This window comes from Ceratotherium simum, chromosome 7 (genome assembly GCF_057802395.1).
Source record: "Ceratotherium simum simum isolate JZ-2026a chromosome 7, ASM5780239v1, whole genome shotgun sequence".
In the NCBI taxonomy this organism is placed as follows: domain Eukaryota; kingdom Metazoa; phylum Chordata; class Mammalia; order Perissodactyla; family Rhinocerotidae; genus Ceratotherium; species Ceratotherium simum.
Genome location: NC_141906.1, coordinates 24,714,926 through 24,729,317, shown reverse-complemented (window position 1 = coordinate 24,729,317; position 14,392 = coordinate 24,714,926). Strand labels below are relative to the sequence as shown.

The 14,392-nt window shown below is 34.5% G+C and overlaps 2 pseudogenes; both read left to right on the top strand.

Moving 5' to 3' along the window:
• Window positions 1-1,640: 1,640 nt before the first annotated feature.
• Window positions 1,641-2,608, top strand: LOC101407008 (olfactory receptor 52N4-like; annotated as a pseudogene).
• A 10,376-nt stretch (window positions 2,609-12,984) lies between these two features.
• LOC101405285 (olfactory receptor 56B1-like) lies at window positions 12,985-13,941 on the top strand (annotated as a pseudogene).
• Window positions 13,942-14,392: the final 451 nt, after the last annotated feature.

The following is a 14,392-nucleotide window of genomic DNA, read 5'->3' as shown; positions in this document are numbered from 1 at the left end:
ATAATTATTAAAATTATTGTTTATTATATTTTATTAAGAATTAAAAAATTTTAGTTCCATCTTAGTTAATTTAACTTAGTTTATTTTGTTATAAGTAGTATAGAATGCCATTGTCTGAGTTAAGGTGAATATATTCACAAAGTCTACATCAACACTGCCCCTCTGTACATACTATAATTTTAATCCACAATAATTTTTAAATATTTTATCTTTAATATATGAAATCCTTAAAAATAAATAAATAGCAAACAGCACACGTTTGGTATGAACATGTAATGAAACTCAGCTGTCAGTTTTAAGATAAAATATTAATAAAACACTATATCAAGGAAGTGTCTTAGATATAGAGTTATTTGATTTTTGCAGACCATCTGAAGAAAAAATTTATCTCAAATTCATTAGTATGTTTTGTTATTGTTTTTACTTCTGCTTTATTAATTATGAGGGCTGTCTGGACTAGTCCAAGAAGCAAACATGTTCAAAACCATTAACAACAGGATTTAAAAATAGTCAGATTGCCAGACCATATTTCCCCCCTTTATAGTTGCTTGGCTTTACATAGGTCATTAACACATCAGACTTCACTTTCCTGACTATAAAATGGGTATACTAACTGACCTCATACATTGTAAGGAAAATTAAATAATATTTCTGAGTACTTCACAAATTCTCAAGTCCATGGATAAAAAACAGTTCTTTTTCATATATATTCTATAAACTAATCTGTTACCTAAAAAGATTCTATGCATAACCCACTATTTTGATTAATATTAATTAATCTTTAATTAACAACATTGATTTCTTTAGGAAAATATTTCTTCAAGCAAATACTTTATTTGCTTTCTCTGTTTTATGATGGGAATATTTTGTTTAGTTTATTTTTTTACAGTGATCTATGCATTTATGTTCCAATGTTTTTCTTAAAGATTCCTCGTGTTTTCCAAATCATAGTAATCAAAATATATTTTAAGAATTCTTAGAGCATTCTGACTCCTGCACGTTTCCCCATGATATCTGAGAAACAGGTAGCAAAATGTGTCCCTCAGGTTGACCATTTTTATGGGATAATCTATTTAGAGATTGACAAGGTGTGTCATGATCTGTCCCCTGACCAAAATCTAGCCCCATCTCTACTCCTGTAATGTCCACAAGCAAGAGACATCACTACTTTTTTTTTTCTCAAAAACATGTTTTATTTAAAGTTTCATGATATTCCATGTTGATTTTTCTGCCTGGAATATCTGTACAGTTATTAATATTTAAATTATATGCCTTAACAAAAATAGATGCAGCAAAATAATAAACAAATCTTCATCTTCTATAAATGAATGCCATTGGTCTATTAAAGAACTAGGCAGGTATTAGGCACTAAAAAATATTTATTGACTACATTGATAAATGAGTGAATAAAAAATAATACATACAAAAAATTCTATTTAGTTTAAACAATGTTTATGCTCATATTCCCTGGAACTCTGAAAAACTGGTTGTTTGGCTATTGAAATGTTGGGCCAATGAAATAGGAAAAAAGGCAAAAGAAATGAAGACAGTGACCATGACCAAAATGTTTTCTTTTCTTATCTCTATATAGGAGAATCCACAAATGCTATAAGATGATTAACGATCATATTAACTGGATCATGCTAATGCTAAACCAAACAGATGTGACTCCAGCCTCATTCATTCTTAACGGGATCCCAGGACTGGAGGACATGCACATGTGGATTTCCTTCCCATTCTGCTCCATGTATGCTGTGGCTATGGCAGGGAATTGTGGACTTCCCTCTACCTCATCTGCTATGAAGACTCCCTGCACAGGCCCAGGTACTACTTTTTGGCTATGCTTTTCCTAACTGGCCTTTTTATATGCTCTACTACAGTCCCTAAAGCCCTATGCATCTTCTGGTTCCATTTCAAGGAAATCAGCTTTGATGAATGCTTGGTTCAGATGTCCTTCATCCACACCTTAACAGGGATGGAGTCTGGGGTGCTCATGCTTATGGCCCTGGACCGCTATGTGGCCATCTGCTACCCTCTGTGCTACTCAACTATCCTCACTAATACTGTTATTGCAAAGGCTGAACTCACCGCTTTTCTCAGAGGGGCGTTACTCATCATTCCATTCACTTTCCTCATCAAGCGCCTTCCCTATTGCAGAGGCAATATAATTCCTCATACCTACTGTGACCATATGTCTGTAGGCAAATTATCGTGTGGAAATATCAAGGTCAATATTTTCTATGGTCTGATGGTTGCCTTTCTGATTGGGGGCTTTGACATCCTGTGCATCACAGTCTCTTACACCGTGATCCTCCGGGCAGTGGTCAGCCTCTCCTCAGCAGAGGCTCAGCAGAAGGCCTTCAGCATGTGCACTGCCCACATCTGTGCCATTGTTTTCTCCTACAGTCCAGCTTTCTTCTCCTTCTTCTCCCACCGCTTTGGGGGCCACACAGTTCCTCCATCTTGCCACATCATTGTGGTCAATCTTTATCTGGTCCTACCTCCCACCATGAATCCTGTTGTCTATGGGGTGAAAACTAAGCAGATACGAGACTGTGTCATAAGGATCCTTTGAGGTTCTAAGGACATCAAATCTCATACCATATGAAAGGGACATTTGCCCTGGGTGGGATGGGAAGGAAGAGAATGCTTCTTTCTGTCTGTTTAGGCAGGAGACTTTCCAAGAATAGGTATCTGAGCTTGCAGGTAAGGGTGATGACTAGTACATACCCATCATATTTTTTGCAGAATACCAAAATAATTTTCATGCCACATGACCCTCCATATGAGTTTTTCACCTCCAGGTTCTGTGCATAACTCAGGTCTCAATAATATGAGGTTCCAAGAAAGAAAAATACTAATGGGAAGCTAGAGCAATTATCCAGAAAATTGATTTGAGTAAAACTAATGATCTGGGGCCAGAACACCCCAGTTGCTCTGTTTTTTAATTGTGAATGGAATTTCCAGTTTGATCACTGTGATTTGAGTCTGGAAAAAACTCACTGTATATTCTCATTGTTGACAGTGTCCTCTGTTTTCTCAATAACTTCTTAAAGACAAAACTAGAAAGAGTACCATGAGATCATTAGTATAACGAGGTGTAAGCCTCGGGGTGTCTTATGAGAAACATCGTGACCTAGTTACTTTTCTCTGATGCTGTTAACTTATGCTCATTGATTTCCATTATTTTTATTCATACTCTAGTATTTTTCATTTTATAAAGCCACACAACAAATAAACTTTCATCACAAAATCACCCTTTTTTTATATTTTATTTCTCTGTGCATCTTGATAGCAAAATTTCTTTAAAGATTGCCAGTATTCATTCTCTCCACTTACTCATCTTGAAATAATTCTTGTCCCTTTCTGACAAATTACTTTAATGTGACTAAATCCAAAGATCCTTCTCTGTACCTATCCTACCCTACCTCTCAGCAATATTGAATATAATTGATGAGTTCCTTTGTGTAGAAATACGCCCTTTTCTTGACTTCTGGAACACACCACACATTACAAGTTCTTCATTCTCACTGAACACTTACTATCTTCCTATTTGCTTTTTCTTTTCCTCTGGATTTCTTTATAGCAGCATATCACTGGGTTCGACTCTCTTTCGTTTTGGCACTGGTTCCCTAGCCATTCTATTACAAATGGCCACAAACACGATTGTATGTTAGTGTCTCCCAAACTGATTAACTTATTAATGGATTTATTGAAGCTTAGATGGAAGTTCAAGGTGAAATGAATTTCATAATACCTATTTTTTGCTTTTTTAAAATTGAGATATAATTGACCTACAACATCATATTAGTTTCAGATGTACAATGTAATCATTTGATATTTGTATATATTGCAAAATAATCACCACAGTAAGTCTAGTTCACATCTGTCACCAAACATAGTTACAGAATGTTTCTCCTTGTGATGAGGATTTTTAAGATTTACTCTCTTATCAACTTTCAAATAAGCAATACAGTATTATTAACAGTAGTTTCCATGCTGTACACTACATCCCCATGACTGTTTATTTTATAACTGGAAGTTTGTACTTTTTGACTCTCTTCATCCATTTTGTCTACTTCCCTTCTCCCGCCTCTGGCAACCATCAGTCTGTTCTCTGTATCTATGAGCTTGTTTTTGTTTTTGCTTTTTTTCATATTCCAAGTATAAGAGAGATCATACAGTATCTGTCTTTCTCTGTCTGATTTATTTGACTTGGCATAATGCCCTCAAGTTCCATCCATGTTGTTGAAAATGGCAGGATTATCTTCTTTTTTATAGTTGAATAATATTTCATTGTATATATGTATACCACATTTTCTTTATCCATTCATCTGTTGATGGACACTTAGTTTTTTTTCCATATCTTGGCTATTGTAAATAATGTATGCACTCCCATGTTCATGGGAGTGCATATATCTCTTAGAGTTAGCGTTTTTGTTTTCTTTGAATAAATGCCCAGAAATGGAATTGCTGGATCATATGGTAGTTCTATTTTTAATTTTTTGAGGAACCTCCATACTGTTGTCTATAGTGGATGCACCAATTTACATTTCCACCAACAGTGCACAAGAATTCCCTTTTTTCTACATTCTTGCCAACACTTGTTATTTCCTGTCTTTTTGATAATAGCCATTCTAACAGGTGTAAGGGGATAGCTCATTGTGGTTTTGATTTACTTTTTACTGATGATTAATGATATTGAACATTTTTTCATGTACTTGTTGGTCATCTGTATGTCTTCTTTGGAAAAATGTGTATTTAGATCCTCTGATCATTTTCTAATCAGATTGTTTGATTTTTCGATATTAAGTTGTATGAGTTCTTTATATATTTTGGATGTTAGTCCCTTATCAGATATATGATTTGCAAATATTTTCTACCACTCAGTTTTCTTTTCGTTTTGTTAATAGTTTCCTTTGCTGTGCAAAAGTTCTGTACTTTGATGTAGCACCACTTTTTTTTATTTTTGCTCTTGTTGCCTTCGCTTTTGATGTCAAATCCAAAAAATCATCTCCAAGACTGATGCCAAGGAGCTTACTGCCTGTGTTTTCTCCTTGGAGTTTTATAGTTTCCAGTGTTACATTCAAGTGTTTATCCATTTTGATTTAATTTTTAAATATAGTGTAAGACAGTTTCATTTTTTTTTTTTTGCATGAGGCTTTTCAATTTTTCCAACATCATTTACTGGAGAGACTCTCCTTTACCTATTGTATATTTTTGTCGTCTTTGTTGTAAATTAATGGACCATATACATATGGATTTATTTCTTGGCTCTATTTTCTGTTCCCCTCGTATATGTGCCTGTTTTTATCCCAATATCATACTGTTTTGATTACTATAGCTTTGTAACATAGTTTGAAATCATGGAGGGTGATGCCTTCAGTTTTGTTCTTCTTTCTTAAAATTTCTTTGGCTGTTTAGGGTCTTCTGAGAATCCATACAAATTTTAGAGTTGTTTGTTCTATTTCTGTGAAAAATGCCAGTGGAATTTTGATAAGGATTGCATTGAGTCTGTAGATTGATTTAGGTATTATGGACATTTTACAATATGAATCATTCAAATCCATGAGTACGGAGTATCTTTCCATTTCTTCTGTGTCTTCTTCAATTTCTTTCATCAATGTCTTATAGTCCTTGGTATACAGTTCTTTCACCTCCTTTGTTAAATTTATTCTTTTTGATGCAATTGTAAATGGGATTTTTTTCTTAGTTTCTTTTTCTGGTAGTTCATTATTAGTGTATGGAAAATCAACATATTCTCTATATTGACTTTGTATCCTGCAACTAGACTAAATTCATTTATCAGTTCTAACAGTTTTTTGGTGGAATCTTTATGGGTTCCTGTATATTGTATCATGTCATCTTCAAATAGTGACAGTTTTACTACTTCCTTTCCAATTAGAATGCCTTTTCTTTCTTTTTCTTGCTTTGTTGCTGTGGCAAGAACTTCCAACACTATTTTGAACAAAAATGGCAAAAGTGAGCGTAATAATTACTGATGGAAGCACAGAATGGTGGAAATTAATGAAAGGACTAGGAAAAAAATGGAGGTAATTATGAAAGAATATTTACTCTTTTAATGGGGAAACATATCATGTAAAGTCTAAACATATGTAGCAGTAAAATATATAGCAATAATAACACAAAGGGTAGGAAAGAAGTTAGTTGAGTTTAAATCATGTAAGATTTTTACATTGTTAAAGTGATAAAAATACTATTTAAACAAACATTGATAAGTAAAGAATGTATATTGTAATAACTAGATTAAACTCTGCAACAAAATAAAGAAATGCATAACAAAATTACCATTGAAGAAAAATACAACAATAATAATACCTATTTTATTGGTCCAAAAATGGCAAGAGGAACAAATTTTTTAAAATGTGAGTAAATTAAAACAATAGTAATGTGGTAAATTTGAAAAAAACATTCTGTTGATAATTACATTAATATAAATTGATGCAGCAATACAATTGAAAGAAAATGAAATGGAAGATAAGAAAATATCCTCAATAAAAAACTATATGATTTTAAAAAGACACATATTATATATAAAAATATAAGAAAAAGCTTGTGTGGCTATAAAAGACAAAATAATTTAAACACAATAAATATTAGGAGTGATAAAATGCAACATTTTATAATGATTACAGTAACAATTCAACAGGAGAATAAAAAGTACCTAAGTTGGTATGTGCTTAATATCATTATAGACAAATACACATATACATACACACAGAAGAAATTGATAGGACTGGAAGGAGATATGGACAAATCCACAGTGAAATTATATTTGGATTTCTTTTTTGAAGGAAGATTGGCCCTGCACTAACATCTGTTGCCAATCTTCCTCTTTTTCTTTTTTCTCCCCAAAGCCCCAGCGCTCAGTTGTATATCATAGTTGTAGAGTGGTAGCTCCTCGATATGGGACACCGCCTCAGCATGGCTTGATGAGCAGTAAGTCAGTCCACACCCAGGATCTGAACCGGCGTACGCTGGGCCGCCAAAGCGGAATGCGTGAACATAACCACTATGCCCCTGGGCAGGCCCCCATATTTGGATATTTTAAAACATTCTCTCAGTAACTGAAGAACAAAGAGTTAGAAAAATCAAAATGGCTATAGAGATCTGACCAAGATAAGCAATTTAACCTAATTGGCCTAAAAAAATTCAACAGCTTTAAACTATAGTTTTTATTTCTTAAATGAACATAAAACATTTATTAAAATAAATGATAAGAGGATGTTAAGAACAACTTTATCCTAATACATTTGAAAATGTAGGTGAAATAGATATGTATTTAAAACACTACAAGTGATCTAAGAAGAAATGTAAGGTCATAGTAGTCATACACAAAGAAATTGAATCAGTTACCTAAAAATCTCCATGAGCATGTATGTATGTGTGTGTGTATGTGTGTGTGCTGGGATTTGTATGATAACATATTGTGACTAAGTGGGATTTATTTCTGGAATTCAAAATTGGTTGAAAACACAAAAGATTATCAATTCAAAATATCACAAAATAGTACCAGCCTTGATGGCCTAGTGTTTAAAGTTTTGCATGCTCTGACTCAGCAGCCTAGATTTAGTTCCCAGGCATAGAACCACACCATTTGTCTGTCAGCAGTCATGCTGTGGTGGTGGCTCACATAGAAGAACTGGAATGACTTACAACTAGAATATATAACTATGTATTGGGCTTTGAGGAACGGAAAAAAAAGAGGAAGAATGGCAACAAATGTTAGTTCAAGGCAAATCCTTCCCTGCAAAAAAATAAAAGTAAAACTAAAGGCTTCTTCAAAAAACAAATCATAAAATCGATTTAAAGAGGAAAAAAATCTCACAAGATTAGTTCCTTAGATTAAGCAAAAATTTTGCTTTAATTAAACATCATTCATGATAAAAAGATAAAATAAACTGGGGCTGGACCCATGACCTAGTGGTTAAGTTCAGTGCACTCCGCTTTGGCAGCCTGGGTTCGGTTCCTGGGTACAGACCTACACCACCCGTCAGCGGCCATGTTGTTGCAGCGACCCATATACAAAATAGAGGAAGACTGGCAACAGATATTAGCTCAGGGTGAATCTTCCTCAGCAAAAAAAAAAAAAAAAAAAAGAGAGAGAGAGACAGTAAACTAAATTTAGAAGGGAATTTCCTTAACTTGATAAAAGTTATGTACAATAAACCTACAGCTAACTTCCTAATTAATGGAGAAATATTAAAATCTTTCTTCCTTAGGATGATAACAAGACAAAGATGTCAACTATTCCCATTTCTATCTAATGTTGTACTACAAGTCCAAACAGTAGAATAAAATAATAAAAGGAAATAAAAGACACTAATATTGGAAAGGCTTGAAACAAATGAAAAATGGAAACAAAACATATCAAAACATAGGGGATGCTGCAAAAGCAATTCTAAAAGGAAAGTTTACAGCAATAAATGCGTATATTAAGAAAGAAGAAAGAACTCAAATAAACAACCTAACTTTATATCTCAAGAAACCAGAAAAAGAACAAACTAAGCTCAAAGTTAACAGAAAGAAGCAAAAAGCAGAATGGAAATAAATAAAATGAAGACTGGGAAAACAATAGACAAGATCAACAAAACTAAGACCTGATTTTTTGAAAAGATGAACAAAATTGATGAACTTTTAGCTAAACTAACAAAAAAGAGAGAAGACTCAAATAAAATCAGTAATGAAAGAAGAGACATTGCAACTGATACCACAAAAATACATAGGATCATAAACGACTACTATAAACAATTGTATGCCAACAAATCAGATAATCTAGGAGGATATATTCTATATTCCATTGATTGCAAAATAATATACTGATCATTCCAATTTTTTTTTTTTTTCAAATTGCTACTCTGCTCTCTGGGACTACTTTTTCATGCACTGGCTAAGCAATCTTTACACGGCTGCTTTAAAGGCAACTCATGTTTGTCATGACCTAATCTGAACTCATTCTCTTCCTCTGTGACCTGGTATTTCTGCAATCTTCCATAAGAATATGCATAACATCACATGCCATGACACTGCATATACCAGGGACTTAGAATTTTTCTTTGCTCATAAAAATTGTCAATTTTGCCTCCAACATACCTTGTAAATCTATCCACTTCTCTTCATCTTCATTGCCCCTGTACTAATTCAAGATATATTCATCTCTCTTTTGGATACTGTTGTCTATCTGATTTACTCATATTTATTCTTTCCACATTTGATTGGGTCTCCACATTGCTACTATGTCCTAATTCTCCTTAAAAAATTTTCAGCATTATTTTAGCATAAATTTTCTTATGAGTCTCTGGCCTCTGTTACTTCAGCAGCTCTGTTTGATACCATGTCCAATTTTCCACTACATCTTAGGGCTCCGGCCATATTCATCTTCTTATAGCAATGATTCATCTCATTTCAGCATCACCAATTTCCCGGAATCCTTCCTTTTCCTCTCCTCCCCCCTCACCAAACACACACCATAGTTAACTCTTACCCAAATGTTTGGCCTCAACACAAACTGGTATATCTTCTGGAAATCCTCCTCTCACATAAACACTAAATTAATTCTCCCCCTTATATGTTCTCATGTCTCTGGCTACTTTTGCTTTAAAGCACTTATCCCATTCTATAAGTATATGTTTGCTTGATTATATATTGATTATTTGTTTAATATTTTATCCCTCCACCTCAACTAGACCACAATTTCCATGAGGACAGGGACCAAGACAGTCTTATTGATTATTTTATACCTACCATGATTTCTGAACACAGAAAAAACTCTCCCACCCTCTCTGTATATATATATGTAAATATACGTATATACACACACACATATATACATGAGGATTAATAAATACTTTCTTCTTTAAAAGTATTTTTTTAAAGCACAACCTCCTAAACACAGAATTTAGAATTCCCTGAAATTTTGTACTCAAGAACAATTCAAACCCTAATAAAATTGCCCACCCTTTATAGGCCCATTTTGTTTTCATCAATGAAGGTGTTTTTCTGTGTACGTTAAGTTCTCAGGTTACATTAATAGCAAACATGTCCCAAACCTTTTGGGATTTAACATCATAGGAATTCAGCTTTCTCTATGGGCTGTTGTGTCTTCATATCTCCAAAAGAGGTCTCTTATCCTTGGATCACTGGTCTGCTTATTACTCACCATAAATTCTAAAACCTGATAACTTCTGTGCCATGTGTGAGCTAAGAACACATGCTAATTTCATATGAAAGCTCCTTTCTTAGGAAGTTGTGTCTTTACTGGGTTGGAAACCCCTGTCATTGCCAGGACTTCAGACTGTGAGTCTCTGTTCATAACCAAAGTAAGTACCAAAAACTCGGCATAATCACATTGACTAAACCCCAGAGCATCTGATGGCTCATCTTTAACCTGTCTTCATGTTGTTTTGGCAACATCCTGCACAAGAGATTGACCCTTTCCTCTGTCCTAGCAGGATATAGAGGCTTGGAGAGACTTTTCAAGGGAATTAGGTCTAGAATTAGAAATTATAAGGCTCATATGGTGCTCTGGAAGTTACCTTGTCTATAAAACAAATGCCAGATTATCTTCAAGATTAATAGATTATTTTACATAGTAGAATTACATTCTACGTCCTGCTAACCTCTACTGGCTAAAAAAAAAAAAAAAAAAAATTATTCAAGACAATTATTTCCTTTCTGTGAGTTCAAACCTGCTCCTTCTCTTTACTGTATCACACAAATATCAATCGGGGGAAACTTTTAAAAGAATATGGGGAAAAGGTACAAGGCTGTGTATTTGATATGAGGATGTATAATGATACATTAGTATTTGGCAAACATACCAGGCCTTGTACAGTCAAATGGATTACGTACTTAAACAAGCTCTCAAGATGGAGCTACTGTGCTGAAATCCTTCAGAACTCTCATCTAAAACTCCAAAGTCAAACTAGCTTCAAGTCCAAGGTGGTTTGTGTCTATTTGTTAAAATTTACTATGAACACATTTAGATGATTTTAGTGCTAATCAACTTACATCCAGGATTAAAGAAGAATGATTTATCCCATGATTAGACAATACATGTTTATCCAAACATAGAGGCAACAAGAAATATCTGGAAAAGTGCATCTCGTTGTTAATATGAATCTTCTCTTGTTGCTGATACCACAACAGCATTTTAATTACTTTCAGATTTTTTTTATGTATTTGAAAGCAATTATATCAAGAATAAACCCATAATAAATATGATTATATTGCTGATAATCCTAATTTGAATATCTCATTTTAAAACTTGGGTACATAATTTTCCAGTCTTTCTCTCTCTCTTTTTATTTTTGTGAGGAAGACTAGTCCTGAGCTAACATCTGTTGCCAATCCTCCTCTTTCTGCTGAGGAAGATGGGCCCTGGGCTAACATCCATGCCCATCTTCCTCTACTTTATATGGGATGCCACCACAGCATGGCTTGACAAGCGGTGTGTTGGTCTGTGCTCAGGATACAAACCTGTGAATCCCAGGTCGCCAAAGCAGAGCACACGAACTTAACCGCTACGCCACCAGACCGGCGCTATCCGGTCTCTTTGTTTTTTTCTTGCTCATAAACCTACAATAGCTTTCACCATGGCAAAAATCTTGATAATTAATTGCCTTACAAAATCAATCATTTTAGCAAACACCAACTATCATGTGTATCTGAAATGTAGGATACAAGGAGTTAAAAGCAAGAGATGATACTTAATGGATTTGTTCATGTTAGAGAATGTCATATGTGCTATAAAGGAATTTGAACTTCATTTGAAAGGAAGTTTGAGGGTATGGATTATTTTAACCAAAGGAATATCAATTTTTGAAAGACCAGATTACTGACAAAAATAAGGAATCTTGAGGAGAGATAAGAGTGACCAGCTAAGATTACAGATTAACAGTAGCACTGAAGAGAAGGGTGCATGAGTGAAGCAAAGGAAAAAGAAAACAACACAATGAGGAAGCAGCTGTTTGTGGAAAGAGAAGGCTATTGCTTAGCTTCAGGCTTAGCCAATTGGGCCCCTGTACAGAATAAAAATGCATGAAAAGCAACTGAGTCTGAGGAAAGATAATGAGTCTAGTTTTGAACATGATTCTGAATACACAACGGCAGTTTCTTCAATATGATGGACAAATAACTCTTGTTTATTAAGTAAAATGAAAAGCATCTTCTTACCTGTACCTAAATCCTGTTTTCATATGTCTTTTCAGATCCTCTAAGACTCAACTAGAAAATAATAATTATTTGCTATGGTTTGTCTCCACTATATGACTCCTTACATCGACAAATTCAGTTGTGATCACTTAACTTGTTTTCAAGCTATTCTGTTGTGTCCTTCTCAGAAGTCCATCCAAAGTAGAAAATCAAAGAAAAATTATTCCTCTTCCAATCTGCAACATACTTTATATTTTCAAATCTTTAAAGTCTGTGATATTAAAGTTTTGGAAAGATATATAAAACATTAATGGACATCTGTAACTGTAATGGCACAGCTACAAAGTTTAATCTCCCATCATTCCACATTTAAATAAATCTACTTATTGTTAGTTAATAAAAATCTGAATCAAGTAAGATCGGAACAAATACGAAGAAAACAAACACATCCACTTGATTCCACAAAACTTATGAAGAGACGTACAAAGTTGTAAAAAAAAAACAATCAGAATCATCCTTATGTGGTGCTCCCAATCTGAGATAACGAAGACAATACAAAGATATGAGATTCATGCTGAATTTTCCCTGAATAGTCAACATTGGTAATTGTTACTTCTAAGTTTACCTTCTATTGCTAAAGCTCTAGAATTTCATTTTAATTCATTTTAAATTAGTATCAGTGATGGAATACAGAATTAATTTTGTTACAGCAGCAAATTACTCTATGTGGAGACAGCTTAAAAATAATGTTTAATGAGGATGATACTCAAAGAAAGCAACTTTGAGAAACATTTTTTATCTTAGGAAAATATGTCTGCATATCTGAAAGGAACAAATAACTCTCAATTCCAGGTTTCTGAGTTCATCCTGATGGGATTCCCAGGCATTCACAGCTGGCAGCACCGGCTCTCTTTACCACTGGCACTACTCTACCTCTCAGCAATTTGGAGCTAATATACTCATCCTCAATATCCTCATCCTTAATAGCAAACTGCCAGGACCATCTGCCAGGACCCTGCTCTTCAGCAGCCTATGTACCATTTCATAGGCATCCTCTCTGTGCTGGACATAGGTTTTGCCACTACCATCATGCCCAAGATACTGGCCATCTTCTGGTTTGATGCCAAGGTCATTAGCCTCCCTGAGTGTTTTGCTCAGATTTATGCCATTCCCTGCTTTGTTGGCATGGAGTCTGGTATCTTTCTCTGCATGTCTTTTGATAGTTATGTAGCTATTTGTCACCCTCTTCACTACCCTTCAATTGTTACCAATTCCTTAATCTTAAAAATTACCCTATTTATGGTGCTTAAAAATGGCTTGTTTGTCATTCCAGTGCCTGTTCTTGCAGCCCAGTGTAATTATTGCTCCGGGAATGAGATTGAGCATTGCCTGTGCTCAAACCTTGGGGTCACAAGCCTAGCCTGTGATGACAGGAGGCCAAACAGCATTTGCCAATTGAATCTGGATTGGCTTGGAATGGGGAGTGAATTAAGTCTTATAATATTTTCACATACTTTGATTTTGCGCTCTGTACTTAAACTGAACTTGGCTAAAGTGTCATCCAAAGCTCTGAACACTTGTACCTCCCATCTCACCCTTATCCTCTTCTTCTATACAGTCATTGTAGTGATTGCAGTAACTCTCCTGGCAGAGACTAAAGCTACTTTGATTCCAGTTCTTCTCAATGTGCTGCACAACATCATCTGCCCTTTTCTCAACCCTATGGTTTATACACTTAGGACTAAAGAACTTAGGGCAGGCTTTTAAAAAGTGTTTAGTTAGAGCTTAGAAAAAAGGCGCTAGAGATCTTCTCCATGAAGTACATGAACTTCAGTAGTAGAATTTCAAAGATGGTGGGGAAAGTGAATGCCTTTGAGATCTCTTTTTTACATTATTATATAAACAATTGTGAAAGCATCTGAAAGGAAAGAAAAACAAAGCCGTTACAGTAGCTCCAAAATATTGACAATAGCTAAATATATGTGAGAAAAGGAGGGACTTTCTACCAAACCAATCAAATGGGATCAAAACCAGAATTAATGATTTATATCTCTCTCCTAAAATAAAAATGAATATAATAACAAACATATACACATACACATACACAACCAGAGAAATAAGTGATTGGGACATGAATTACACACATCATGCTTGATCACTGATAGCTATTACTTCGGACCAAAGTCAGTCAGCTTCAAGAAGCATCATTTCAGTAATA